Source organism: Oryctolagus cuniculus, chromosome 13 (assembly GCF_051225735.1).
Source record: "Oryctolagus cuniculus isolate XC-2025 breed Fujian yellow rabbit chromosome 13, ASM5122573v1, whole genome shotgun sequence".
NCBI lineage: Eukaryota > Metazoa > Chordata > Mammalia > Lagomorpha > Leporidae > Oryctolagus > Oryctolagus cuniculus.
The window spans coordinates 85358645-85386466 of record NC_142879.1 but is presented as its reverse complement, the minus strand read 5'-3'; positions in this window follow the sequence as shown (position 1 = coordinate 85386466).

The following is a 27822-nucleotide window of genomic DNA, read 5'->3' as shown; positions in this document are numbered from 1 at the left end:
CTTTTCCCATTTTTCTTCTTTATCATGGTTTGTAATGAATTTTCTGATGTGAGCTTTGATTTTGAGGCTGGAATATGGAGTTCAAGACACGGAAGGAATGGTCTTTTTCAATCAGGGCACAGCTGTTGGCTTGCTCCAATTCTGGCTTTCTGTCATGGTTTTGGGTGCCTCAGCCGAGTTTTGGTTTCTTGAGCGGCAATTTCCTAAAGGATTTCTGGGTCTGAGTTGGTTTTGCCTTCTTCCTTCCCAAATTTTGTATTCTGACGCAATACAAACACGAGTTTAGACAGCAGATCCATTATGAAATAAAAAACAAAAAAACAAAACCAGTTAGCGTGTCATGCTTAGAATTCTAGAGGCAGCACGACCAACATGAGTTTTTGTGTTTTGGAAAAAGAAATGGAAGCCTTTTGCAGAGGGGAATGATCATTAATTCCCCAAATCAGTTTGCCAGCGATTTTCAGGGGAATTGAATGAGTTTTCCAAAGCCAGTCAGCTGGGAGGGGTGGATGAATCCGGAAACAGCCTGTTTCCTTGGGAATAAATCAAGCCCACTCTCAAAAAGGACTCTTCCATTTCTTTGGCTCTTTTCACATTTTTCTTCTTTATCATGGTTTGTAATGAATTTTCTGATGTGAGCTTTGATTTTGAGGCTGGAATATGGAGTTCAAGACACGGAAGGAATGGTCTTTTTCAATCAGGGCACAGCTGTTGGCTTGCTCCAATTCTGGCTTTCTGTCATGGTTTTGGGTGCCTCAGCCGAGTTTTGGTTTCTTGAGCGGCAATTTCCTAAAGGATTTCTGGGTCTGAGTTGGTTTTGCCTTCTTCCTTCCCAAATTTTGTATTCTGACGCAATACAAACACGAGTTTAGACAGCAGATCCATTATGAAATAAAAAAAAAGAAAATCAATGAGCGTGTCATGCTTAGAATTCTAGAGGCAGCACGACCAACATGAGTTTTTGTGTTTTGGACAAAGAAATGGAACCCTTTTGCAGAGGGGAACGATCATTAATTCCCCAAATCAGTTTGCGAGCGATTTTCAGGTGAATTGAATGAGTTTTCCAAAGCCAGTCAGCTGGGAGGGGTGGACGAATCCGGAAACAGCCTGTTTCCTTGTGACAAAATCAAGCCCACTATCAACAAGGACTCTTCCATTTCTTTGGCTCTTTTCACATTTTTCTTCTTTATCATGGTTTGTAATGAATTTTCTGATGTGAGCTTTGATGTTGAGGCTGGAATGTGGAGTTCAAGACACGGAAGGAATGGTCTTTTTCAATCAGGGCACAGCTGTTGGCTTGCTCCAATTCTGGCTTTCTGTCATGGTTTTGGGTGCCTCAGCCGAGTTTTGGTTTCTTGAGCGGCAATTTCCTAAAGTATTTCTGGGTCTGAGTTGGTTTTGGCTTCTTCCTTCCCAAATTTTGTATTCTGATGCAATACAAACACGAGTTTAGGTAGCAGATCCATTATGAAATAAAAAACAAAACCAATTAGCGTGTCATGCTTAGAATTCTAGAGGCAGCACGACCGACATGAGTTTTTGTGTTTTGGACAAAGAAATGGAACCCTTTTGCAGAGGGGTATGATAATTTATTCCCCAATTCAGTTTGCCAGCGATTTTCAGGTGAATTGAATGAGTTTTCCAAAGCCAGTCAGCTGGGAGGGGTGGATGAATCCGGAAACAGCCTGTTTCCTTGGGAATAAATCAAGCCCACTCTCAAAAAGGACTCTTCCATTTCTTTGGCTCTTTTCACATTTTTCTTCTTTATCATGGTTTGTAATGAATTTTCTGATGTGAGCTTTGATTTTGAGGCTGGAATATGGAGTTCAAGACACGGAAGGAATGGTCTTTTTCAATCAGGGCACAGCTGTTGGCTTGCTCCAATTCTGGCTTTCTGTCATGGTTTTGGGTGCCTCAGCCGAGTTTTGGTTTCTTGAGCGGCAATTTCCTAAAGGATTTCTGGGTCTGAGTTGGTTTTCCCTTCTTCCTTCCCAAATGTTGTATTCTGACGCAATACAAACACGAGTTTAGGTAGCAGATCCATTATGAAATAAAAAAAAACGAAACCAATTAGCGTGTCATGCTTAGAATTCTAGAGGCAGCACGACCAACATGAGTTTTTGTGTTTTGGAAAAAGAAATGGAACCCTTTTGCAGAGGGGAACGATAATTAATTCCCCAAATCAGTTTGCCAGCGATTTTCAGGTGAATTGAATGAGTTTTCCAAAGCCAGTCAGCTGGGAGGGGTGGACGAATCCGGAAACAGCCTGTTTCCTTGGGACTAAATCAAGCCCACTATCAAAAAGGACTCTTCCATTTCTTTGCCTCTTTTCCAATTTTTCTTCTTTATCATGGTTTGTAATGAATTTTCTGATGTGAGCTTTGATTTTGAGGCTGGAATATGGAGTTCAAGACACGGAAGGAATGGTCTTTTTCAATCAGGGCACAGCTGTTGGCTTGCTCCAATTCTGGCTTTCTGTCATGGTTTTGGGTGCCTCAGCCGAGTTTTGGTTTCTTGAGCGGCAATTTCCTAAAGGATTTCTGGGTCTGAGTTGGGTTTGCCTTCTTCCTTCCCAAATTTTGTATTCTGACGCAATACAAACACGAGTTTAGACAGCAGATCCATTATAAAATAAAAAAAAAAAAAAACAAAACCAGTTAGCGTGTCATGCTTAGAATTCTAGAGGCAGCACGACCAACATGAGTTTTTGTGTTTTGGACAAAGAAATGGAACCCTTTTGCAGAGGGGAACGATCATGAATTCCCCAAATCAGTTTGCCAGCGATTTTCAGGTGAATTGAATGAGTTTTCCAAAACAGTCAGCTGGGAGGGGTGGATGAATGCGGAAACAGCCTGTTTCCTTGTGACTAAATCAAGCACACTATCAAAAAGGACTCTCCCTTTTCTTTGGCTCTTCTCACATTTTTCTTCTTTATCATGGTTTGTAATGAATTTTCTGATGTGAGCTTTGATTTTGAGGCTGGAATATGGAGTTCAAGACACGGAAGGAATGGTCTTTTTCAATCAGGGCACAGCTGTTGGCTTGCTCCAATTCTGGCTTTCTGTCATGGTTTTGGGTGCCTCAGCCGAGTTTTGGTTTCTTGAGCGGCAATTGCCTAAATGATTTCTGGGTCTGAGTTGGTTTTGCCTTCTTCCTTCCCAAATTTTGTATTCTGACGCAATACAAACATGAGTTTAGACAGCAGATCCATTATGAAATAAAAAAAAAAAACAAAACCAGTTAGCGTGTCATGCTTAGAATTCTAGAGGCAGCACGACCAACATGAGTTTTTGTGTTTTGGACAAAGAAATGGAACCCTTTTGCAGAGGGGAACGATAATTAATTCCCCAAATCAGTTTGCGAGCGATTTTCAGGTGAATTGAATGAATTTTCCAAAGCCAGTCAGCTGGGAGGGGTGGACGAATCCGGAAACAACCTGTTTCCTCGTGACTAAATCAAGCCCACTATCAAAAAGGACTCTTCCATTTCTTTGGCTCTTTTCCCATTTTTCTTCTTTATCATGGTTTGTAATGAATTTTCTGATGTGAGCTTTGATTTTGAGGCTGGAATATGGAGTTCAAGACACGGAAGGAATGGTCTTTTTCAATCAGGGCACAGCTGTTGGCTTGCTCCAATTCTGGCTTTCTGTCATGGTTTTGGGTGCCTCAGCCGAGTTTTGGTTTCTTGAGTGGCAATTTCCTAAAGGATTTCTGGGTCTGAGTTGGTTTTGCCTTCTTCCTTCCCAAATTTTGTATTCTGACGCAATACAAACACGAGTTTAGACAGCAGATCCATTATGAAATAAAAAACAAAAAAACAAAACCACTTAGCGTGTCATGCTTAGAATTCTAGAGGCAGCACGACCAACATGAGTTTTTGTGTTTTGGAAAAAGAAATGGAACCCTTTTGCAGAGGGGAACGATCATGAATTCCCCAAATCAGTTTGCCAGCGATTTTCAGGTGAATTGAATGAGTTCTCCAAAGCCAGTCAGCTGGGAGGGGTGGACGAATCCGGAAACAGCCTGTTTCCTCGTGACTAAATCAAGCCCACTATCAACAAGGACTCTTCCATTTCTTTGGCTCTTCTCACATTTTTCTTCTTTATCATGGTTTGTAATGAATTTTCTGATGTGAGCTTTGATTTTGATTCCGTTCAAGACACGGAAGGAATGGTCTTTTTCAATCAGGGCACAGCTGTTGGCTTGCTCCAATTCTGGCTTTCTTTCATTGTTTTGGGTGCCTCAGCCGAGTTTTGGTTTCTTGAGCGGCAATTTCCTAAAGGATTTCTGGGTCTGAGTTGGTTTTGCCTTCTTCCTTCCCAAATTTTGTATTCTGACGCAATACAAACACGAGTTTAGACAGCAGATCCATTATGAAATAAAAAACAAAAAAACAAAACCAGTTAGCGTGTCATGCTTAGAATTCTAGAGGCAGCACGACCAACATGAGTTTTTGTGTTTTGGAAAAAGAAATGGAAGCCTTTTGCAGAGGGGAATGATCATTAATTCCCCAATTCAGTTTGCCAGCGATTTTCAGGGGAATTGAATGAGTTTTCCAAAGCCAGTCAGCTGGGAGGGGTGGATGAATCCGGAAACAGCCTGTTTCCTTGGGAATAAATCAAGCCCACTCTCAAAAAGGACTCTTCCATTTCTTTGGCTCTTTTCACATTTTTCTTCTTTATCATGGTTTGTAATGAATTTTCTGATGTGAGCTTTGATGTTGAGGCTGGAATGTGGAGTTCAAGACACGGAAGGAATGGTCTTTTTCAATCAGGGCACAGCTGTTGGCTTGCTCCAATTCTGGCTTTCTGTCAGGGTTTTGGGTGCCTCAGCCGAGTTTTGGTTTCTTGAGTGGCAATTTCCTAAAGGATTTCTGGGTCTGAGTTGGTTTTGCCTTCTTCCTTCCCAAATTTTGTATTCTGATGCAATACAAACACGAGTTTAGGTAGCAGATCCATTATGAAATAAAAAACAAAACCAATTAGCGTGTCATGCTTAGAATTCTAGAGGCAGCACGACCGACATGAGTTTTTGTGTTTTGGACAAAGAAATGGAACCCTTTTGCAGAGGGGTATGATAATTTATTCCCCAATTCAGTTTGCCAGCAATTTTCAGGTGAATTGAATGAGTTTTCCAAAGCCAGTCAGCTGGGAGGGGTGGATGAATCCGGAAACAGCCTGTTTCCTTGGGAATAAATCAAGCCCACTCTCAAAAAGGACTCTTCCATTTTTTGGCTGTTTTCACATTTTTCTTCTTTATCATGGTTTGTAATGAATTTTCTGATGTGAGCTTTGATTTTGAGGCTGGAATATGGAGTTCAAGACACGGAAGGAATGGTCTTTTTCAATCAGGGCACAGCTGTTGGCTTGCTCCAATTCTGGCTTTCTGTCATGGTTTTGGGTGCCTCAGCCGAGTTTTGGTTTCTTGAGCGGCAATTTCCTAAAGGATTTCTGGGTCTGAGTTGGTTTTGCCTTCTTCCTTCCCAAATGTTGTATTCTGACGCAATACAAACACGAGTTTAGGTAGCAGATCCATTATGAAATAAAAAAAAACGAAACCAATTAGCGTGTCATGCTTAGAATTCTAGAGGCAGCACGACCAACATGAGTTTTTGTGTTTTGGAAAAAGAAATGGAACCCTTTTGCAGAGGGGAACGATAATTAATTCCCCAAATCAGTTTGCCAGCGATTTTCAGGTGAATTGAATGAGTTTTCCAAAGCCAGTCAGCTGGGAGGGGTGGACGAATCCGGAAACAGCCTGTTTCCTTGGGACTAAATCAAGCCCACTATCAAAAAGGACTCTTCCATTTCTTTGCCTCTTTTCACATTTTTCTTCTTTATCATGGTTTGTAATGAATTTTCTGATGTGAGCTTTGATTTTGAGGCTGGAATATGGAGTTCAAGACACGGAAGGAATGGTCTTTTTCAATCAGGGCACAGCTGTTGGCTTGCTCCAATTCTGGCTTTCTGTCATGGTTTTGGGTGCCTCAGCCGAGTTTTGGTTTCTTGAGCGGCAATTGCCTAAAGGATTTCTGGGTCTGAGTTGGTTTTGCCTTCTTCCTTCCCAAATTTTGTATTCTGACGCAATACAAACACGAGTTTAGACAGCAGATCCATTATGAAATAAAAAAAAAAAAAACAAAACCAATGAGCGTGTCATGCTTAGAATTCTAGAGGCAGCACGACCAACATGAGTTTTTGTGTTTTGGAAAAAGAAATGGAACCCTTTTGCAGAGGGGAACGATAATTAATTCCCCAAATCAGTTTGCCAGCGATTTTCAGGTGAATTGAATGAGTTTTCCAAAGCCAGTCAGCTGGGAGGGGTGGATGAATCCGGAAACAGCCTGTTTCCTTGTGACTAAATCAAGCCCACTATCAAAAAGGACTCTTGCATTTCTTTGGCTCTTTTCACTTTTTTCTTCTTTATCATGGTTTGAAAGGAATTTTCTGATGTGAGCTTTGATTTTGAGGCTGGAATATGGAGTTCAAGACACGGAAGGAATGGTCTTTTTCAATCAGGGCACAGCTGTTGGCTTGCTCCAATTCTGGCTTTCTGTCATGGTTTTGGGTGCCTCAGCCGAGTTTTGGTTTCTTGAGCGGCAATTGCCTAAATGATTTCTGGGTCTGAGTTGGTTTTGCCTTCTTCCTTCCCAAATTTTGTATTCTGACGCAATACAAACATGAGTTTAGACAGCAGATCCATTATGAAATAAAAAAAAAAAAAACAAAACCAGTTAGCGTGTCATGCTTAGAATTCTAGAGGCAGCACGACCAACATGAGTTTTTGTGTTTTGGACAAAGAAATGGAACCCTTTTGCAGAGGGGAACGATCATGAATTCCCCAAATCAGTTTGCCAGCGATTTTCAGGTGAATTGAATGAGTTTTCCAAAGCCAGTCAGCTGGGAGGGGTGGATGAATCCGGAAACAGCCTGTTTCCTTGTGACTAAATCAAGCCCACTCTCAAAAAGGACTCTTCCATTTCTTTGGCTCTTTTCCCATTTTTCTTCTTTATCATGGTTTGTAATGAATTTTCTGATGTGAGCTTTGATTTTGAGGCTGGAATATGGAGTTCAAGACACGGAAGGAATGGTCTTTTTCAATCAGGGCACAGCTGTTGGCTTGCTCCAATTCTGGCTTTCTGTCATGGTTTTGGGTGCCTCAGCCGAGTTTTGGTTTCTTGAGCGGCAATTTCCTAAAGGATTTCTGGGTCTGAGTTGGTTTTGCCTTCTTCCTTCCCAAATTTTGTATTCTGACGCAATACAAACACGAGTTTAGACAGCAGATCCATTATGAAATAAAAAATAAAAAAACAAAACCAGTTAGCGTGTCATGCTTAGAATTCTAGAGGCAGCACGACCAACATGAGTTTTTGTGTTTTGGAAAAAGAAATGGAAGCCTTTTGCAGAGGGGAATGATCATTAATTCCCCAAATCAGTTTGCCAGCGATTTTCAGGGGAATTGAATGAGTTTTCCAAAGCCAGTCAGCTGGGAGGGGTGGATGAATCCGGAAACAGCCTGTTTCCTTGTGACTAAATCAAGCCCACTATCAAAAAGGACTCTTCCATTTCTTTGGCTCTTTTCCAATTTTTCTTCTTTATCATGGTTTGTAATGAATTTTCTGATGTGAGCTTTGATTTTGAGGCTGGAATATGGAGTTCAAGACACGGAAGGAATGGTCTTTTTCAATCAGGGCACAGCTGTTGGCTTGCTCCAATTCTGGCTTTCTGTCATGGTTTTGGGTGCCTCAGCCGAGTTTTGGTTTCTTGAGCGGCAATTTCCTAAAGGATTTCTGGGTCTGAGTTGGTTTTGCCTTCTTCCTTCCCAAATTTTGTATTCTGACGCAATACAAACACGAGTTTAGACAGCAGATCCATTATGAAATAAAAAAAAAGAAAATCAATGAGCGTGTCATGCTTAGAATTCTAGAGGCAGCACGACCAACATGAGTTTTTGTGTTTTGGAAAAAGAAATGGAACCCTTTTGTAGAGGGGAACGATCATTAATTCCCCAAATCAGTTTGCCAGCGATTTTCAGGTGAATTGAATGAGTTTTCCAAAGCCAGTCAGCTGGGAGGGGTGGATGAATCCGGAAACAGCCTGTTTCCTTGTGACAAAATCAAGCCCACTATCAACAAGGACTCTTCCATTTCTTTGGCTCTTTTCACATTTTTCTTCTTTATCATGGTTTGTAATGAATTTTCTGATGTGAGCTTTGATGTTGAGGCTGGAATGTGGAGTTCAAGACACGGAAGGAATGGTCTTTTTCAATCAGGGCACAGCTGTTGGCTTGCTCCAATTCTGGCTTTCTGTCATGGTTTTGGGTGCCTCAGCCGAGTTTTGGTTTCTTGAGCGGCAATTTCCTAAAGGATTTCTGGGTCTGAGTTGGTTTTGCCTTCTTCCTTCCCAAATTTTGTATTCTGACGCAATACAAACACGAGTTTAGACAGCAGATCCATTATGAAATAAAAAACAAAACCAATTAGCGTGTCATGCTTAGAATTCTAGAGGCAGCACGACCAACATGAGTTTTTGTGTTTTGGACAAAGAAATGGAACGCTTTTGCAGAGGGGAACGATCATTAATTCCCCAAATCAGTTTGCCAGCGATTTTCAGGTGAATTGAATGAGTTTTCCAAAGCCAGTCAGCTGGGAGGGGTGGATGAATCCGGAAACAGCCTGTTTCCTTGTGACTAAATCAAGCCCACTATCAACAAGGACTCTTCCATTTCTTTGGCTCTTCTCACATTTTTCTTCTTTATCATGGTTTGTAATGAGTTTTCTGATGTGAGCTTTGATTTTGAGGCTGGAATATGGAGTTCAAGACACGGAAGGCATGGTCTTTTTCAATCAGGGCACAGCTGTTGGCTTGCTCCAATTCTGGCTTTCTGTCATGGTTTTGGGTGCCTCAGCCGAGTTTTGGTTTCTTGAGCGGCAATTTCCTAAAGGATTTCTGGGTCTGAGTTGGTTTTGCCTTCTTCCTTCCCAAATTTTGTATCCTGATGCAATACAAACACGAGTTTAGACAGCAGATCCATTATGAAATAAAAAAAAAAAAACAAAACCAATTAGCGTGTCATGCTTAGAATTCTAGAGGTAGCACGACCAACATGAGTTTTTGTGTTTTGGACAAAAAATGGAAGCCTTTTGCAGAGGGGAACGATAATTCATTCCCCAAATCAGTTTGCCAGCGATTTTCAGGTGAATTGAATGAGTTTTCCAAAGCCAGTCAGCTGGGAGGGGTGGATGAATCCGGAAACAACCTGTTTCCTTGTGACTAAATCAAGCCCACTATCAAAAAGGACTCTTCCATTTCTTTGGCTCTTTTCACATTTTTCTTCTTTATCATGGTTTGTAATGAATTTTCTGATGTGAGCTTTGATTTTGAGGCTGGAATATGGAGTTCAAGACACGGAAGGAATGGTCTTTTTCAATCAGGGCACAGCTGTTGGCTTGCTCCAATTCTGGCTTTCTGTCATGGTTTTGAGTGCCTCAGCCGAGTTTTGGTTTCTTGAGCGGCAATTTCCTAAAGGATTTCTGGGTCTGAGTTGGTTTTGCCTTCTTCCTTCCCAAATTTTGTATTCTGACGCAATACACACACGAGTTTAGACAGCAGATCCATTATGAAATAAAAAAAAAAACAATTAGCGTGTCATGCTTAGAATTCTAGAGGCAGCCCGACCTTCATGTGTTTTTGTGTTTTGGAAAAAAAATGGAACCCTTTTGCAGAGGGGAACGATAATTAATTCCCCAAATCAGTTTTCCAGTGATTTTCAGGTGAATTGCATGAGTTTTCCAAAGCCAGTCAGCTGGGAGGGGTGGATGAATCCGGAAACAGCCTGTTTCCTTGTGATTAAATTAAGCCCACTATCAAAAAGGACTCTTCCATTTCTTTAGCTCTTCTCATATTTTTCTTCTTTATCATGGTTTGTAATAATTTTCTGATGTGAGCTTTGATTTTGAGGCTGGAATATGGAGTTCAAGACACGGAAGGAATGATCTTTTTCATTCAGGGCACAGCTGTTGGCTTGCTTCATTTCTGGCTTTCTGTCATGGTTTTGGGTGCCTCAGCTGAGTTTTGGTTTCTTGAGCGGCAATTTCCTAAATGATTTCTGGGTCTGAGTTGGTTTTGCCTTCTTCCTTCCCAAATTTTGTATTCTGACGCAATACAAACACGAGTTTAGACAGCAGATCCATTATGAAATAAAAAAAAAAAAACAATTATCGTGTCATGCTTAGAATTCTAGAGGCAGCACAAGCAACATGAGTTTTTGTGTTTTGGACAAAAAATGGAACCCTTTTGCAGAGGGGAACGATAATTAATTCCCCAAATCAGTTTGCCAGCGATTTTCAGGTGAATTGAATGAGTTTTCCAAAGCCAGTCAGCTGGGAGGGGTGGATGAATCCGGAAACAGCCTGTTTCCTTGTGACTAAATCAAGCCCACTATCAACAAGGACTCTTCCATTTCTTTGGCTCTTTTCACATTTTTCTTCTTTATCATGGTTTGTAATGAATTTTCTGATGTGAGCTTTGATTTTGAGGCTGGAATATGGAGTTCAAGACACGGAAGGAATGGTCTTTTTCAATGAGGGCACAGCTGTTGGCTTGCTCCAATTCTGGCTTTCTGTCATGGTTTTGGGTGCCTCAGCCAAGTTTTGGTTTCTTGAGCGGCAATTTCCTAAAGGATTTCTGGGTCTGAGTTGGTTTTGCCTTCTTCCTTCCCAAATTTTGTATTCTGACGCAATACAAACACGAGTTTAGACAGCAGATCCATTATGAAATAAAAAACAAAACCAATTAGCGTGTCATGCTTAGAATTCTAGAGGCAGCACGACCAACATGAGTTTTTGTGTTTTGGACAAAGAAATGGAACCCCTTTGCAGAGGGGCACGATCATTAATTCCCCAAATCAGTTTGCCAGCGATTTTCAGGTGAATTGAATGAGTTTTCCAAAGCCAGTCAGCTGGGAGGGGTGGATCAATGCGGAAACAGCCTGTTTCCTTGTGATTAAATCAAGCCCACTATCAAAAAGGACTCTTCCATTTCTTTGGCTCTTCTCACATTTTTCTTCTTTATCATGGTTTGTAATGAACTTTCTGATGTCAGCTTTGATTTTGAGGCTGGAATATGGAGTTCAAGACCCGGAAGAAAAGGTCTTTTTCAATCAGGGCACAGCTGTTGGCTTTCTCCAATTCTGGCTTTCTGTCATGGTTTTGGGTGCCTCAGCCGAGTTTTGGTTTCTTGAGCGGCAATTTCCTAAAGGATTTCTGGGTCTGAGTTGGTATTGCCTTCTTCCTTCCCAAATTTTGTATTCTGATGCAATACAAACACGAGTTTAGACAGCAGATCCATTATGAAATAAAAAAAAAAAAACAGTTAGCGTGTCATGCTTAGAATTCTAGAGGCAGCACGACCAACATGAGTTTTTGTGTTTTGGAAAAAAAAATGGAAGCCTTTTGCAGAGGGGAACGATCATTAATTCCCCAAATCAGTTTGCGAGCGATTTTCAGGTGAATTGAATGAGTTTTCCAAAGCCAGTCAGCTGGGAGGGGTGGATGAATGTGGAAACAGCCTGTTTCCTTGTGACTAAATCAAGCCCACTATCAATAAGGACTCTTCCATTTCTTTGGCTCTTTTCACATTTTTCTTCTTTATCATGGTTTGTAATGAATTTTCTGATGTGAGCTTTGATGTTGAGGCTGGAATGTGGAGTTCAAGACACGGAAGGAATGGTCTTTTTCAATCAGGGCACAGCTGTTGGCTTGCTCCAATTCTGGCTTTCTGTCATGGTTTTGGGTGCCTCAGCCGAGTTTTGGTTTCTTGAGCGGCAATTTCCTAAAGGATTTCTGGGTCTGAGTTGGTTTTGCCTTCTTCCTTCCCAAATTTTGTATTCTGACGCAATACAAACACGAGTTTAGACAGCAGATCCATTATGAAATAAAAAAAAACGAAACCAATTAGCGTGTCATGCTTAGAATTCTAGAGGCAGCACGACCAACATGAGTTTTTGTGTTTTGGACAAAGAAATGGAACCCTTTTGCAGTGGGGAACGATCATTAATTCCCCAAATCAGTTTGCCAGCGATTTTCAGGTGAATTGAATGAGTTTTCCAAAGCCAGTCAGCTGGGAGGGGTGGATGAATGCGGAAACAGCCTGTTTCCTTGGGACTAAATCAAGCCCACTATCAACAAGGACTTTTCCATTTCTTTGGCTCTTTTCACATTTTTCTTCTTTATCATGGTTTGTAATGAATTTTCTGATGTGAGCTTTGATTTTGAGGCTGGAATATGGAGTTCAAGACACGGAAGGAATGGTCTTTTTCAATCAGGGCACAGCTGTTGGCTTGCTCCAATTCAGGCTTCCTGTCATGGTTTTGGGTGCCTCAGCCGAGTTTTGGTTTCTTGAGCGGCAATTTCCTAAAGGATTTCTGGGTCTGAGTTGGTTTTGCCTTCTTCCTTCCCAAATTTTGTATTCTGACGCAATACAAACACGAGTTTAGGTAGCAGATCCATTATGAAAGAAAAAACAAAACCAATTAGCGTGTCATGCTTAGAATTCTAGAGGCAGCACGACCAACATGAGTTTTTGTGTTTTGGACAAAAAATGGAACCCTTTTGCAGAGGGGAACGATAATTAATTCCCCAAATCAGTTTGCCAGCGATTTTCAGGTGAATTGAATGAGTTTTCCAAAGCCAGTCAGCTGGGAGGGGTGGATGAATCCGGAAACAGCCTGTTTCCTTGTTACTAAATCAAGCACACTATCAAAAAGGACTCTTCCATTTCTTTGGCTCTTCTCACATTTTTCTTCTTTATCATGGTTTGTAATGAATTTTCTGATGTGAGCTTTGATTTTGAGGCTGGAATATGGAGTTCAAGACACAGAAGGAATGGTCTTTTTCAATCAGGGCACAGCTGTTGGCTTGCTCCAATTCTGGCTTTCTGTCATGGTTTTGGGTGCCTCAGCCGAGTTTTGGTTTCTTGAGCGGCAATTGCCTAAATGATTTCTGGGTCTGAGTTGGTTTTGCCTTCTTCCTTCCCAAATTTTGTATTCTGACGCAATACAAACATGAGTTTAGACAGCAGATCCATTATGAAATAAAAAAAAAAAAAACAAAACCAGTTAGCGTGTCATGCTTAGAATTCTAGAGGCAGCACGACCAACATGAGTTTTTGTGTTTTGGACAAAGAAATGGAACCCTTTTGCAGAGGGGAACGATAATTCATTCCCCAAATCAGTTTGCCAGCGATTTTCAGGTGAATTGAATGAGTTTTCCAAAGCCAGTCAGCTGGGAGGGGTGGATGAATCCGGAAACAGCCTGTTTCCTTGTGACTAAATCAAGCCCACTCTCAAAAAGGACTCTTCCATTTCTTTGGCTCTTTTCCCATTTTTCTTCTTTATCATGGTTTGTAATGAATTTTCTGATGTGAGCTTTGATTTTGAGGCTGGAATATGGAGTTCAAGACACGGAAGGAATGGTCTTTTTCAATCAGGGCACAGCTGTTGGCTTGCTCCAATTCTGGCTTTCTGTCATGGTTTTGGGTGCCTCAGCCGAGTTTTGGTTTCTTGAGCGGCAATTTCCTAAAGGATTTCTGGGTCTGAGTTGGTTTTGCCTTCTTCCTTCCCAAATTTTGTATTCTGACGCAATACAAACACGAGTTTAGACAGCAGATCCATTATGAAATAAAAAACAAAAAAACAAAACCAGTTAGCGTGTCATGCTTAGAATTCTAGAGGCAGCACGACCAACATGAGTTTTTGTGTTTTGGAAAAAGAAATGGAAGCCTTTTGCAGAGGGGAATGATCATTAATTCCCCAAATCAGTTTGCCAGCGATTTTCAGGGGAATTGAATGAGTTTTCCAAAGCCAGTCAGCTGGGAGGGGTGGATGAATCCGGAAACAGCCTGTTTCCTTGTGACTAAATCAAGCCCACTATCAAAAAGGACTCTTCCATTTCTTTGGCTCTTTTCCAATTTTTCTTCTTTATCATGGTTTGTAATGAATTTTCTGATGTGAGCTTTGATTTTGAGGCTGGAATATGGAGTTCAAGACACGGAAGGAATGGTCTTTTTCAATCAGGGCACAGCTGTTGGCTTGCTCCAATTCTGGCTTTCTGTCATGGTTTTGGGTGCCTCAGCCGAGTTTTGGTTTCTTGAGCGGCAATTTCCTAAAGGATTTCTGGGTCTGAGTTGGTTTTGCCTTCTTCCTTCCCAAATTTTGTATTCTGACGCAATACAAACACGAGTTTAGACAGCAGATCCATTATGAAATAAAAAAAAAGAAAATCAATGAGCGTGTCATGCTTAGAATTCTAGAGGCAGCACGACCAACATGAGTTTTTGTGTTTTGGAAAAAGAAATGGAACCCTTTTGTAGAGGGGAACGATCATTAATTCCCCAAATCAGTTTGCCAGCGATTTTCAGGTGAATTGAATGAGTTTTCCAAAGCCAGTCAGCTGGGAGGGGTGGATGAATCCGGAAACAGCCTGTTTCCTTGTGACAAAATCAAGCCCACTATCAACAAGGACTCTTCCATTTCTTTGGCTCTTTTCACATTTTTCTTCTTTATCATGGTTTGTAATGAATTTTCTGATGTGAGCTTTGATGTTGAGGCTGGAATGTGGAGTTCAAGACACGGAAGGAATGGTCTTTTTCAATCAGGGCACAGCTGTTGGCTTGCTCCAATTCTGGCTTTCTGTCATGGTTTTGGGTGCCTCAGCCGAGTTTTGGTTTCTTGAGCGGCAATTTCCTAAAGGATTTCTGGGTCTGAGTTGGTTTTGCCTTCTTCCTTCCCAAATTTTGTATTCTGACGCAATACAAACACGAGTTTAGACAGCAGATCCATTATGAAATAAAAAACAAAACCAATTAGCGTGTCATGCTTAGAATTCTAGAGGCAGCACGACCAACATGAGTTTTTGTGTTTTGGACAAAGAAATGGAACGCTTTTGCAGAGGGGAACGATCATTAATTCCCCAAATCAGTTTGCCAGCGATTTTCAGGTGAATTGAATGAGTTTTCCAAAGCCAGTCAGCTGGGAGGGGTGGATGAATCCGGAAACAGCCTGTTTCCTTGTGACTAAATCAAGCCCACTATCAACAAGGACTCTTCCATTTCTTTGGCTCTTCTCACATTTTTCTTCTTTATCATGGTTTGTAATGAGTTTTCTGATGTGAGCTTTGATTTTGAGGCTGGAATATGGAGTTCAAGACACGGAAGGCATGGTCTTTTTCAATCAGGGCACAGCTGTTGGCTTGCTCCAATTCTGGCTTTCTGTCATGGTTTTGGGTGCCTCAGCCGAGTTTTGGTTTCTTGAGCGGCAATTTCCTAAAGGATTTCTGGGTCTGAGTTGGTTTTGCCTTCTTCCTTCCCAAATTTTGTATCCTGATGCAATACAAACACGAGTTTAGACAGCAGATCCATTATGAAATAAAAAAAAAAAAACAAAACCAATTAGCGTGTCATGCTTAGAATTCTAGAGGTAGCACGACCAACATGAGTTTTTGTGTTTTGGACAAAAAATGGAAGCCTTTTGCAGAGGGGAACGATAATTCATTCCCCAAATCAGTTTGCCAGCGATTTTCAGGTGAATTGAATGAGTTTTCCAAAGCCAGTCAGCTGGGAGGGGTGGATGAATCCGGAAACAACCTGTTTCCTTGTGACTAAATCAAGCCCACTATCAAAAAGGACTCTTCCATTTCTTTGGCTCTTTTCACATTTTTCTTCTTTATCATGGTTTGTAATGAATTTTCTGATGTGAGCTTTGATTTTGAGGCTGGAATATGGAGTTCAAGACACGGAAGGAATGGTCTTTTTCAATCAGGGCACAGCTGTTGGCTTGCTCCAATTCTGGCTTTCTGTCATGGTTTTGAGTGCCTCAGCCGAGTTTTGGTTTCTTGAGCGGCAATTTCCTAAAGGATTTCTGGGTCTGAGTTGGTTTTGCCTTCTTCCTTCCCAAATTTTGTATTCTGACGCAATACACACACGAGTTTAGACAGCAGATCCATTATGAAATAAAAAAAAAAAACAATTAGCGTGTCATGCTTAGAATTCTAGAGGCAGCCCGACCTTCATGTGTTTTTGTGTTTTGGAAAAAAAATGGAACCCTTTTGCAGAGGGGAACGATAATTAATTCCCCAAATCAGTTTTCCAGTGATTTTCAGGTGAATTGCATGAGTTTTCCAAAGCCAGTCAGCTGGGAGGGGTGGATGAATCCGGAAACAGCCTGTTTCCTTGTGATTAAATTAAGCCCACTATCAAAAAGGACTCTTCCATTTCTTTAGCTCTTCTCATATTTTTCTTCTTTATCATGGTTTGTAATAATTTTCTGATGTGAGCTTTGATTTTGAGGCTGGAATATGGAGTTCAAGACACGGAAGGAATGATCTTTTTCATTCAGGGCACAGCTGTTGGCTTGCTTCATTTCTGGCTTTCTGTCATGGTTTTGGGTGCCTCAGCTGAGTTTTGGTTTCTTGAGCGGCAATTTCCTAAATGATTTCTGGGTCTGAGTTGGTTTTGCCTTCTTCCTTCCCAAATTTTGTATTCTGACGCAATACAAACACGAGTTTAGACAGCAGATCCATTATGAAATAAAAAAAAAAAAACAATTATCGTGTCATGCTTAGAATTCTAGAGGCAGCACAAGCAACATGAGTTTTTGTGTTTTGGACAAAAAATGGAACCCTTTTGCAGAGGGGAACGATAATTAATTCCCCAAATCAGTTTGCCAGCGATTTTCAGGTGAATTGAATGAGTTTTCCAAAGCCAGTCAGCTGGGAGGGGTGGATGAATCCGGAAACAGCCTGTTTCCTTGTGACTAAATCAAGCCCACTATCAACAAGGACTCTTCCATTTCTTTGGCTCTTTTCACATTTTTCTTCTTTATCATGGTTTGTAATGAATTTTCTGATGTGAGCTTTGATTTTGAGGCTGGAATATGGAGTTCAAGACACGGAAGGAATGGTCTTTTTCAATGAGGGCACAGCTGTTGGCTTGCTCCAATTCTGGCTTTCTGTCATGGTTTTGGGTGCCTCAGCCAAGTTTTGGTTTCTTGAGCGGCAATTTCCTAAAGGATTTCTGGGTCTGAGTTGGTTTTGCCTTCTTCCTTCCCAAATTTTGTATTCTGACGCAATACAAACACGAGTTTAGACAGCAGATCCATTATGAAATAAAAAACAAAACCAATTAGCGTGTCATGCTTAGAATTCTAGAGGCAGCACGACCAACATGAGTTTTTGTGTTTTGGACAAAGAAATGGAACCCCTTTGCAGAGGGGCACGATCATTAATTCCCCAAATCAGTTTGCCAGCGATTTTCAGGTGAATTGAATGAGTTTTCCAAAGCCAGTCAGCTGGGAGGGGTGGATCAATGCGGAAACAGCCTGTTTCCTTGTGATTAAATCAAGCCCACTATCAAAAAGGACTCTTCCATTTCTTTGGCTCTTCTCACATTTTTCTTCTTTATCATGGTTTGTAATGAACTTTCTGATGTCAGCTTTGATTTTGAGGCTGGAATATGGAGTTCAAGACCCGGAAGAAAAGGTCTTTTTCAATCAGGGCACAGCTGTTGGCTTTCTCCAATTCTGGCTTTCTGTCATGGTTTTGGGTGCCTCAGCCGAGTTTTGGTTTCTTGAGCGGCAATTTCCTAAAGGATTTCTGGGTCTGAGTTGGTATTGCCTTCTTCCTTCCCAAATTTTGTATTCTGATGCAATACAAACACGAGTTTAGACAGCAGATCCATTATGAAATAAAAAAAAAAAACAGTTAGCGTGTCATGCTTAGAATTCTAGAGGCAGCACGACCAACATGAGTTTTTGTGTTTTGGAAAAAAAAATGGAAGCCTTTTGCAGAGGGGAACGATCATTAATTCCCCAAATCAGTTTGCGAGCGATTTTCAGGTGAATTGAATGAGTTTTCCAAAGCCAGTCAGCTGGGAGGGGTGGATGAATGTGGAAACAGCCTGTTTCCTTGTGACTAAATCAAGCCCACTATCAATAAGGACTCTTCCATTTCTTTGGCTCTTTTCACATTTTTCTTCTTTATCATGGTTTGTAATGAATTTTCTGATGTGAGCTTTGATGTTGAGGCTGGAATGTGGAGTTCAAGACACGGAAGGAATGGTCTTTTTCAATCAGGGCACAGCTGTTGGCTTGCTCCAATTCTGGCTTTCTGTCATGGTTTTGGGTGCCTCAGCCGAGTTTTGGTTTCTTGAGCGGCAATTTCCTAAAGGATTTCTGGGTCTGAGTTGGTTTTGCCTTCTTCCTTCCCAAATTTTGTATTCTGACGCAATACAAACACGAGTTTAGACAGCAGATCCATTATGAAATAAAAAAAAACGAAACCAATTAGCGTGTCATGCTTAGAATTCTAGAGGCAGCACGACCAACATGAGTTTTTGTGTTTTGGACAAAGAAATGGAACCCTTTTGCAGTGGGGAACGATCATTAATTCCCCAAATCAGTTTGCCAGCGATTTTCAGGTGAATTGAATGAGTTTTCCAAAGCCAGTCAGCTGGGAGGGGTGGATGAATGCGGAAACAGCCTGTTTCCTTGGGACTAAATCAAGCCCACTATCAACAAGGACTTTTCCATTTCTTTGGCTCTTTTCACATTTTTCTTCTTTATCATGGTTTGTAATGAATTTTCTGATGTGAGCTTTGATTTTGAGGCTGGAATATGGAGTTCAAGACACGGAAGGAATGGTCTTTTTCAATCAGGGCACAGCTGTTGGCTTGCTCCAATTCAGGCTTCCTGTCATGGTTTTGGGTGCCTCAGCCGAGTTTTGGTTTCTTGAGCGGCAATTTCCTAAAGGATTTCTGGGTCTGAGTTGGTTTTGCCTTCTTCCTTCCCAAATTTTGTATTCTGACGCAATACAAACACGAGTTTAGGTAGCAGATCCATTATGAAAGAAAAAACAAAACCAATTAGCGTGTCATGCTTAGAATTCTAGAGGCAGCACGACCAACATGAGTTTTTGTGTTTTGGACAAAAAATGGAACCCTTTTGCAGAGGGGAACGATAATTAATTCCCCAAATCAGTTTGCCAGCGATTTTCAGGTGAATTGAATGAGTTTTCCAAAGCCAGTCAGCTGGGAGGGGTGGATGAATCCGGAAACAGCCTGTTTCCTTGTTACTAAATCAAGCACACTATCAAAAAGGACTCTTCCATTTCTTTGGCTCTTCTCACATTTTTCTTCTTTATCATGGTTTGTAATGAATTTTCTGATGTGAGCTTTGATTTTGAGGCTGGAATATGGAGTTCAAGACACAGAAGGAATGGTCTTTTTCAATCAGGGCACAGCTGTTGGCTTGCTCCAATTCTGGCTTTCTGTCATGGTTTTGGGTGACTCAGCCGAGTTTTGGTTTCTTGAGCGGCAATTTCCTAAAGGATTTCTGGGTCTGAGTTGGTTTTGCCTTCTTCCTTCCCAAATTTTGTATTCTGACGCAATACAAACACGAGTTTAGACAGCAGATCCATTATGAAAGAAAAAACAAAACCAATTAGCGTGTCATGCTTAGATTTCTAGAGGCAGCACGACCAACATGAGTTTTTGTGTTTTGGACAAAGAAATGGAACCCTTTTGCAGAGGGGAACGATAATTAATTCCCCAAATCAGTTTGCCAGTGATTTTCAGGTGAATTGAATGAGTTTTCCAAAGCCAGTCAGCTGGGAGGGGTGGATCAATGCGGAAACAGCCTGTTTCCTTGTGACTAAATCAAGCACACTATCAAAAAGGACTCTTCCATTTCTTTGGCTCTTCTCACATTTTTCTTCTTTATCATGGTTTGTAATGAACTTTCTGATGTCAGCTTTGATTTTGAGGCTGGAATATGGAGTTCAAGACACGGAAGGAATGGTCTTTTTCAATCAGGGCACAGCTGTTGGCTTGCTCCAATTCTGGCTTTCTGTCATGGTTTTGGGTGCCTCAGCCGAGTTTTGGTTTCTTGAGCGGCAATTGCCTAAATGATTTCTGGGTCTGAGTTGGTTTTGCCTTCTTCCTTCCCAAATTTTGTATTCTGACGCAATACAAACATGAGTTTAGACAGCAGATCCATTATGAAATAAAAAAAAAAAAAACAAAACCAGTTAGCGTGTCATGCTTAGAATTCTAGAGGCAGCACGACCAACATGAGTTTTTGTGTTTTGGACAAAGAAATGGAACCCTTTTGCAGAGGGGAACGATAATTCATTCCCCAAATCAGTTTGCCAGCGATTTTCAGGTGAATTGAATGAGTTTTCCAAAGCCAGTCAGCTGGGAGGGGTGAACGAATCCGGAAACAGCCTGTTTCCTCGTGACTAAATCAAGCCCACTATCAAAAAGGACTCTTCCATTTCTTTGGCTCTTTTCCCATTTTTCTTCTTTATCATGGTTTGTAATGAATTTTCTGATGTGAGCTTTGATTTTGAGGCTGGAATATGGAGTTCAAGACACGGAAGGAATGGTCTTTTTCAATCAGGGCACAGCTGTTGGCTTGCTCCAATTCTGGCTTTCTGTCATGGTTTTGGGTGCCTCAGCCGAGTTTTGGTTTCTTGAGCGGCAATTTCCTAAAGGATTTCTGGGTCTGAGTTGGTTTTGCCTTCTTCCTTCCCAAATTTTGTATTCTGACGCAATACAAACACGAGTTTAGACAGCAGATCCATTATGAAATAAAAAACAAAAAAACAAAACCAGTTAGCGTGTCATGCTTAGAATTGTAGAGGCAGCACGACCAACATGAGTTTTTGTGTTTTGGAAAAAGAAATGGAACCCTTTTGCAGAGGGGAACGATCATGAATTCCCCAAATCAGTTTGCCAGCGATTTTCAGGTGAATTGAATGAGTTTTCCAAAGCCAGTCAGCTGGGAGGGGTGGACGAATCCGGAAACAGCCTGTTTCCTCGTGACTAAATCAAGCCCACTATCAAAAAGGACTCTTCCATTTCTTTGGCTCTTCTCACATTTTTCTTCTTTATCATGGTTTGTAATGAATTTTCTGATGTGAGCTTTGATTTTGAGGCTGGAATATGGAGTTCAAGACACGGAAGGAATGGTCTTTTTCAATCAGGGCACAGCTCTTGGCTTGCTCCAATTCTGGCTTTCTGTCATGGTTTTGGGTGCCTCAGCCGAGGTTTGGTTTCTTGAGCGGCAATTTCCTAAAGGATTTCTGGGTCTGAGTTGGTTTTGCCTTCTTCCTTCCCAAATTTTGTATTCTGACGCAATACAAACACGAGTTTAGACAGCAGATCCATTATGAAAGAAAAAACAAAAAAACAAAACCAGTTAGCGTGTCATGCTTAGAATTCTAGAGGCAGCACGACCAACATGAGTTTTTGTGTTTTGGAAAAAGAAATGGAAGCCTTTTGCAGAGGGGAATGATCATTAATTCCCCAAATCAGTTTGCCAGCGATTTTCAGGGGAATTGAATGAGTTTTCCAAAGCCAGTCAGCTGGGAGGGGTGGATGAATCCGGAAACAGCCTGTTTCCTTGTGACTAAATCAAGCCCACTATCAAAAAGGACTCTTCCATTTCTTTGGCTCTTTTCCCATTTTTCTTCTTTATCATGGTTTGTAATGAATTTTCTGATGTGAGCTTTAATGTTGAGGCTGGAATGTGGAGTTCAAGACACGGAAGGAATGGTCTTTTTCAATCAGGGCACAGCTGTTGGCTTGCTCCAATTCTGGCTTTCTGTCATGGTTTTGGGTGCCTCAGCCGAGTTTTGGTTTCTTGAGTGGCAATTTCCTAAAGGATTTCTGGGTCTGAGTTGGTTTTGCCTTCTTCCTTCCCAAATTTTGTATTCTGATGCAATACAAACACGAGTTTATGTAGCAGATCCATTATGAAATTAAAAAAAAAAACAAAACCAATTAGCGTGTCATGCTTAGAATTCTAGAGGCAGTACGACCAACATGAGTTTTTGTGTTTTGGACAAAGAAATGGAACCCTTTTGCAGAGGGGAACGATCATTAATTCCCCAAATCAGTTTGCCAGCGATTTTCAGGGGAATTGAATGAGTTTTCCAAAACAGTCAGCTGGGAGGGGTGGATGAATGCGGAAACAGCCTGTTTCCTTGTGACTAAATCAAGCCCACTATGAAAAAGGACTCTCCCTTTTCTTTGGCTCTTCTCACATTTTTCTTCTTTATCATGGTTTGTAATGAATTTTCTGATGTGAGCTTTGATTTTGAGGCTGGAATATGGAGTTCAAGACACGGAAGGAATGGTCTTTTTCAATCAGGGCACAGCTGTTGGCTTGCTCCAATTCTGGCTTTCTGTCATGGTTTTGGGTGCCTCAGCCGAGTTTTGGTTTCTTGAGCAGCAATTGCCTAAATGATTTCTGGGTCTGAGTTGGTTTTGCCTTCTTCCTTCCCAAATTTTGTATTCTGACGCAATACAAACACGAGTTTAGGTAGCAGATCCATTATGAAATAAAAAAAAAAAAAACAAAACCAGTTAGCGTGTCATGCTTAGAATTCTAGAGTCAGCACGACCAACATGAGTTTTTGTGTTTTGGACAAAGAAATGGAACCCTTTTGCAGAGGGGAACGATAATTAATTCCCCAAATCAGTTTGCGAGCGATTTTCAGGTGAATTGAATGAGTTTTCCAAAGCCAGTCAGCTGGGAGGGGTGGACGAATCCGGAAACAGCCTGTTTCCTCGTGACTAAATCAAGCCCACTATCAAAAAGGACTCTTCCATTTCTTTGGCTCTTTTCCCATTTTTCTTCTTTATCATGGTTTGTAATGAATTTTCTGATGTGAGCTTTGATTTTGAGGCTGGAATATGGAGTTCAAGACACGGAAGGAATGGTCTTTTTCAATCAGGGCACAGCTGTTGGCTTGCTCCAATTCTGGCTTTCTGTCATGGTTTTGGGTGCCTCAGCCGAGTTTTGGTTTCTTGAGTGGCAATTTCCTAAAGCATTTCTGGGTCTGAGTTGGTTTTGCCTTCTTCCTTCACAAATTTTGTATTCTGACGCAATACAAACACGAGTTTAGACAGCAGATCCATTATGAAATAAAAAACAAAAAAAACAAAACCAGTTAGCGTGTCATGCTTAGAATTCTAGAGGCAGCACGACCAACATGAGTTTTTGTGTTTTGGACAAAGAAATGGAACCCTTTTGCAGAGGGGAACGATCATGAATTCCCCAAATCAGTTTGCCAGCGATTTTCAGGTGAATTGAATGAGTTTTCCAAAGCCAGTCAGCTGGGAGGGGTGGACGAATCCGGAAACAGCCTGTTTCCTCGTGACTAAATCAAGCCCACTATCAAAAAGGACTCTTCCATTTCTTTGGCTCTTCTCACATTTTTCTTCTTTATCATGGTTTGTAATGAATTTTCTGATGTGAGCTTTGATTTTGAGGCTGGAATATGGAGTTCAAGACACGGAAGGCATGGTCTTTTTCAATCAGGGCACAGCTGTTGGCTTGCTCCAATTCTGGCTTTCTGTCATGGTTTTGGGTGCCTCAGCCGAGGTTTGGTTTCTTGAGCGGCAATTTCCTAAAGGATTTCTGGGTCTGAGTTGGTTTTGCCTTCTTCCTTCCCAAATTTTGTATTCTGACGCAATACAAACACGAGTTTAGACAGCAGATCCATTATGAAAGAAAAAACAAAAAAACAAAACCAGTTAGCGTGTCATGCTTAGAATTCTAGAGGCAGCACGACCAACATGAGTTTTTGTGTTTTGGAAAAAGAAATGGAAGCCTTTTGCAGAGGGGAATGATCATTAATTCCCCAAATCAGTTTGCCAGCGATTTTCAGGGGAATTGAATGAGTTTTCCAAAGCCAGTCAGCTGGGAGGGGTGGATGAATCCGGAAACAGCCTGTTTCCTTGTGACTAAATCCAGCCCAATATCATTCTGGATTCTTGCATTTCTTTGGCTATTTTCTCATTTTTCTTATTTATCATGGTTTGTAATGAATTTTCTGATGTGAGCTTTGGTTTTGAGGCTGCAATATAGAGTTCAGGGCACCGGAGGAATGTTCTTTTTCAATCAGGGCACAGCTGCTGGCTTGCTCCATTTCTGGCTTGCTGTCATTGTTTTGGGTGCCTCTGCCGATTTTAGGTTTCTTGAGTGGCAATTTCCTAAACGTTTTCTTAGTCTGAGTTGGTTTTGTCCTCTTCCTTCCCAAATTTTGTATTCTGACGCAATAGAAACAAGAGTTTGGGCAGAATAGCCATTATGAAATAAAAAAACACATGAAATAGGCTTTTGAAAGCTACAGGTAACACAACCAAGGTGAGATTTTGCTTTGGATAATAAAATGGAACACTTTGGCTGTGATGACAGATATTAACTGCCTCCTTTCAGGTTAATTCAGTCAATATTCCTCAGGCAGTCAGCTGGAGGATTGGATGAATCTGGGAATAGCTGTCTTTCTTTCGACTAAATCCAGCTCAATATCATTATGGATTCTTGCATTTCTTTGGCTTTTTTCTCATTTTTCTTATTTATCGGGGTTTGTAATGAATTTTCTGATGTGAGCTTTGGTTTTGAGGCTGGAATATGGAGTTCAGGGCACAAGAGGAAGGTTCTTATTCAATCAGGGCACAGCTGCTAGCTTGCTACAATTCTGGCTTGCTGTCATTGTTTTGGGTGCCTCCGCTGATTTGAGGTTTCTTGAGCATGAATTTGCTAAATATTTTATGAGTCTCAGTTGGTTTTCCTTCTTCCTTCCCAAATTTTGTAATCTAACGCAATAGAAAGAAGAATTTGGACAGAGTAGCCATTATGAAAAAAAAAAAAAAAAACATCAAATAGGCTTTTGAAGCTACAGGTAACACGAACAAGGTGACATTTTGTATTTTGGAAAATAAAATGAACACGTTGGCTGAGGTAACAGATATTAACTGCTTCTATTCAGGTTAATTCAGTCCGAATTCCACAGGCCGTCAGCTGGAGGGGTGGATGAATCCGGGAACAGCCGGTTTCCTTGCGACTAAATCCAGCCCAATATCATTATGGATTCTTGCATTTCTTTGTCTTTTTTCTCTTTTTTCTTATTTATCATGGTTTGTAATGAATTTTCTGATGTGAGCTTTGGTTTTGAGGCTGCAATATGGAGTTCAGGGCACCGGAGGAATGGTCTTTTTCAAACTGGGCACAGCTGTTGGCTTGCTCCAATTCTGGCTTGCTGTCATTGGTTTCGGTGCCTCAGCTGACTTTTAGTTTCTTGAACGGCAATTTCCTAAATGTTTTCTGGGTCTGAGTGGGTTTTGCCTTCTTCCTTCCCAAATGTTGTATTCTGATGCAATACAAACAAGACTTTGGACAGAGTACCATTATGAAAGAAAAAAAAAATTGCCCTTTCAGGAGTAGAAATCTACAGGTAACATGACCAAGATGAGTTTCTGTGTTTTGGAAAAAGACATGGAACACTTTGGCTGAGGTGACAGATATTAATTGCCTCCAAACCGAGTTTCACTGCGAATTTCATTTTAATTCAGTCAGAAACCACAGACACTCAGCTGGGAGGTGTGGAAGAATCTGGAAACAGACATTAACAAGGGAGTAAATCAAGCCCAATATCACTAAGAACTCCTGCATTTCTTTGGATTTTTTCTGATTTTTCTTATTTATCATGGTTTGTAATGAATTTCCTGATGTGAGGTTTGGTTTTGAGGTTGCAATATCGAGTTCAGGGCACAAGAGGAAGGTTCTTTTTCAATCAGGGCACAGCTGTTGGCTTGCTCCAATTCTATCTTGCTTTCAAGGTTTTGGATGCCTCCGCGGCCCTTTGTTTCTTGAGCGGCAATTTCCTAAATGTTTTCTGGGTCTGAGTTGGTTTTGCCTTCTTCCTTCCCAAAATTTGTATTCTCCCCAAATACAAACAAGAGTTTGGGCAGAGTAGCCATTATGAAACAAAAAACACAACAAATAGGCATTTGAAGCTTAGAAATCTACAGGGAACACGACCAAGGTGAGTTTTTGTGTTTTGGAAAATCAAATGGTACACTTTGGCTGAGGTGGCAGATATTAATTGCCTCCAAACTGAGTTTCACTGCGATTTTCAGGTTAATTCAGTCAGAATTCCACAGGAACTCAGCAGGAGGGTTGGATGAATCTGGGAACATCCGGTTTCCTTGCGTCTAAATCAAGCCCAATATCATTATGGATTCTTGCATTTCTTTGGATTTTTTCTCTTTTTTCTTATGTATCATGGTTTGTAATGAATTTTCTGATGTGAGCTTTGGTTTTGAGGCTGCAATATTGAGTTCAGGGCACAAGAGGAAGGTTCTTTTTCAATCAGGGCACAGCTGCTGGCTTGCTCCAATTCTGGCTTGCGGTCATTGTTTTGGATGCCTCAGCCAATTTGTGGTTTCTAGTGTGGCAATTTCCTAAATGTTTGCGGAGTCTCAGTTCATTTTGCCTTCTTCCTTCCCAAATTTTGTATTCTGACCCAATACAAACAAGAGTTTGAACAGAATAGCCATTATGAAATAAAAAAAACAACAAATAGGCTTTTGAAGCTACAGGTAAAATGACCAAGGTGAAATTTTTTGTTTTGGAAAATAAAATGGAACACTCTTGCTGTGGTGACAGATATTAACTGCCTCCAAACTCAGTTTCACTGCAATTTTCAGGTTAATTCAGTCAGAATTCCACAGGCAGTCAGCTGGAGGAGTGGATGCATCTGGGAACAGCCGGTTTCCTTGCGACTAAATCCAGCCCAATATCATCATGGATTCTTGCATTTCTTTGGCTTTTTTCTCATTTTTCTTATTTTTCATGGTTTGTAATGAATTTTCTGATGTGAGCTTTGGATTTGAGGCTGCCATATGGACTTCAGGGCATAAGAGGAAGGTTCTTATTCAATCAGGGCACAGCTGTTGGCTAGCTCCAATTCTGGCTTGCTGTCATTGTTTTGAGTGCCTCAGCTGATCTGTGTTTCCTTGAGCAGCAATTTCCTAAATGTTTTCTGGGTCTGAGTTGGTTTTGCCTTCTTCCTTCCCAAATTTTGTATTCTGATGCAATAGAAACAAGAGTTTGGGCAGAGTTTCCATTATGAAATAAAAAACACAACAAATAGGCGTTTGAAGCTTAGAAATCTACAGGTAACACGACCAAGGTGAGTTTTTGTGTTTTGGAAAATCAAATGGAACACTTTGGCTGAGGTGACAGATAGTAATTGCCTCCAAACTGAGTTTCACTGCGATTTTCAGGTTAATTCAGTCAGAATTCCACAGGCAGTCAGCTGGGAGGTGTGGATGCATCTGGGAACAGCCGGTTTCCATGCTACTAAATCCAGCTCAATATCATTATGGATTCTTGCATTTCTTTGGCTTTTTTCTCATCTTTCTTATTTATCATGGTTTGTAATGAATTTTCTGATGTGAGCTTTGGTTTTCAGGCTGGCATATTGAGTTCAGGTCACTTTTTCAATGAGGCACAGCTGTTGGCCTGCTCCAATTCTGGCTTGCTGTCATTGTTTTGGGTGTCTCAGCTGACTTCTGGTTCCTTGAGCGTCAATTTCCTAAATGTTTTCTGGTTCTGAGTTGGTTTTACCTTCTTCCTTCCCAAATTTTGTATTCTGACCCAATACAAACAAGAGTTTGGACACAGTAGCCATTATGAATTAACAAACACAACAAATACACATTTGAAGCTTATACGTCTACAGGTAACACAACCAAGGTGAGTTTTTGTGTTTTGGAAAATCAAATGGAACACTTTGGCTGAGGTGACAGATATTAATTGCCTCCAAACTGAGTTTCACTGCGATTTTCAGGTTAATTCATTCAGAATTCCACAGGCAGTCAGCTGGAGGGGTGGATGAATCTGGGAACAGCAGGTTTCTTGTGACTAAATCCAGCCTAACATCATTATGGATTCTTGCAGTTCTTTGGCTTTTTTCTCT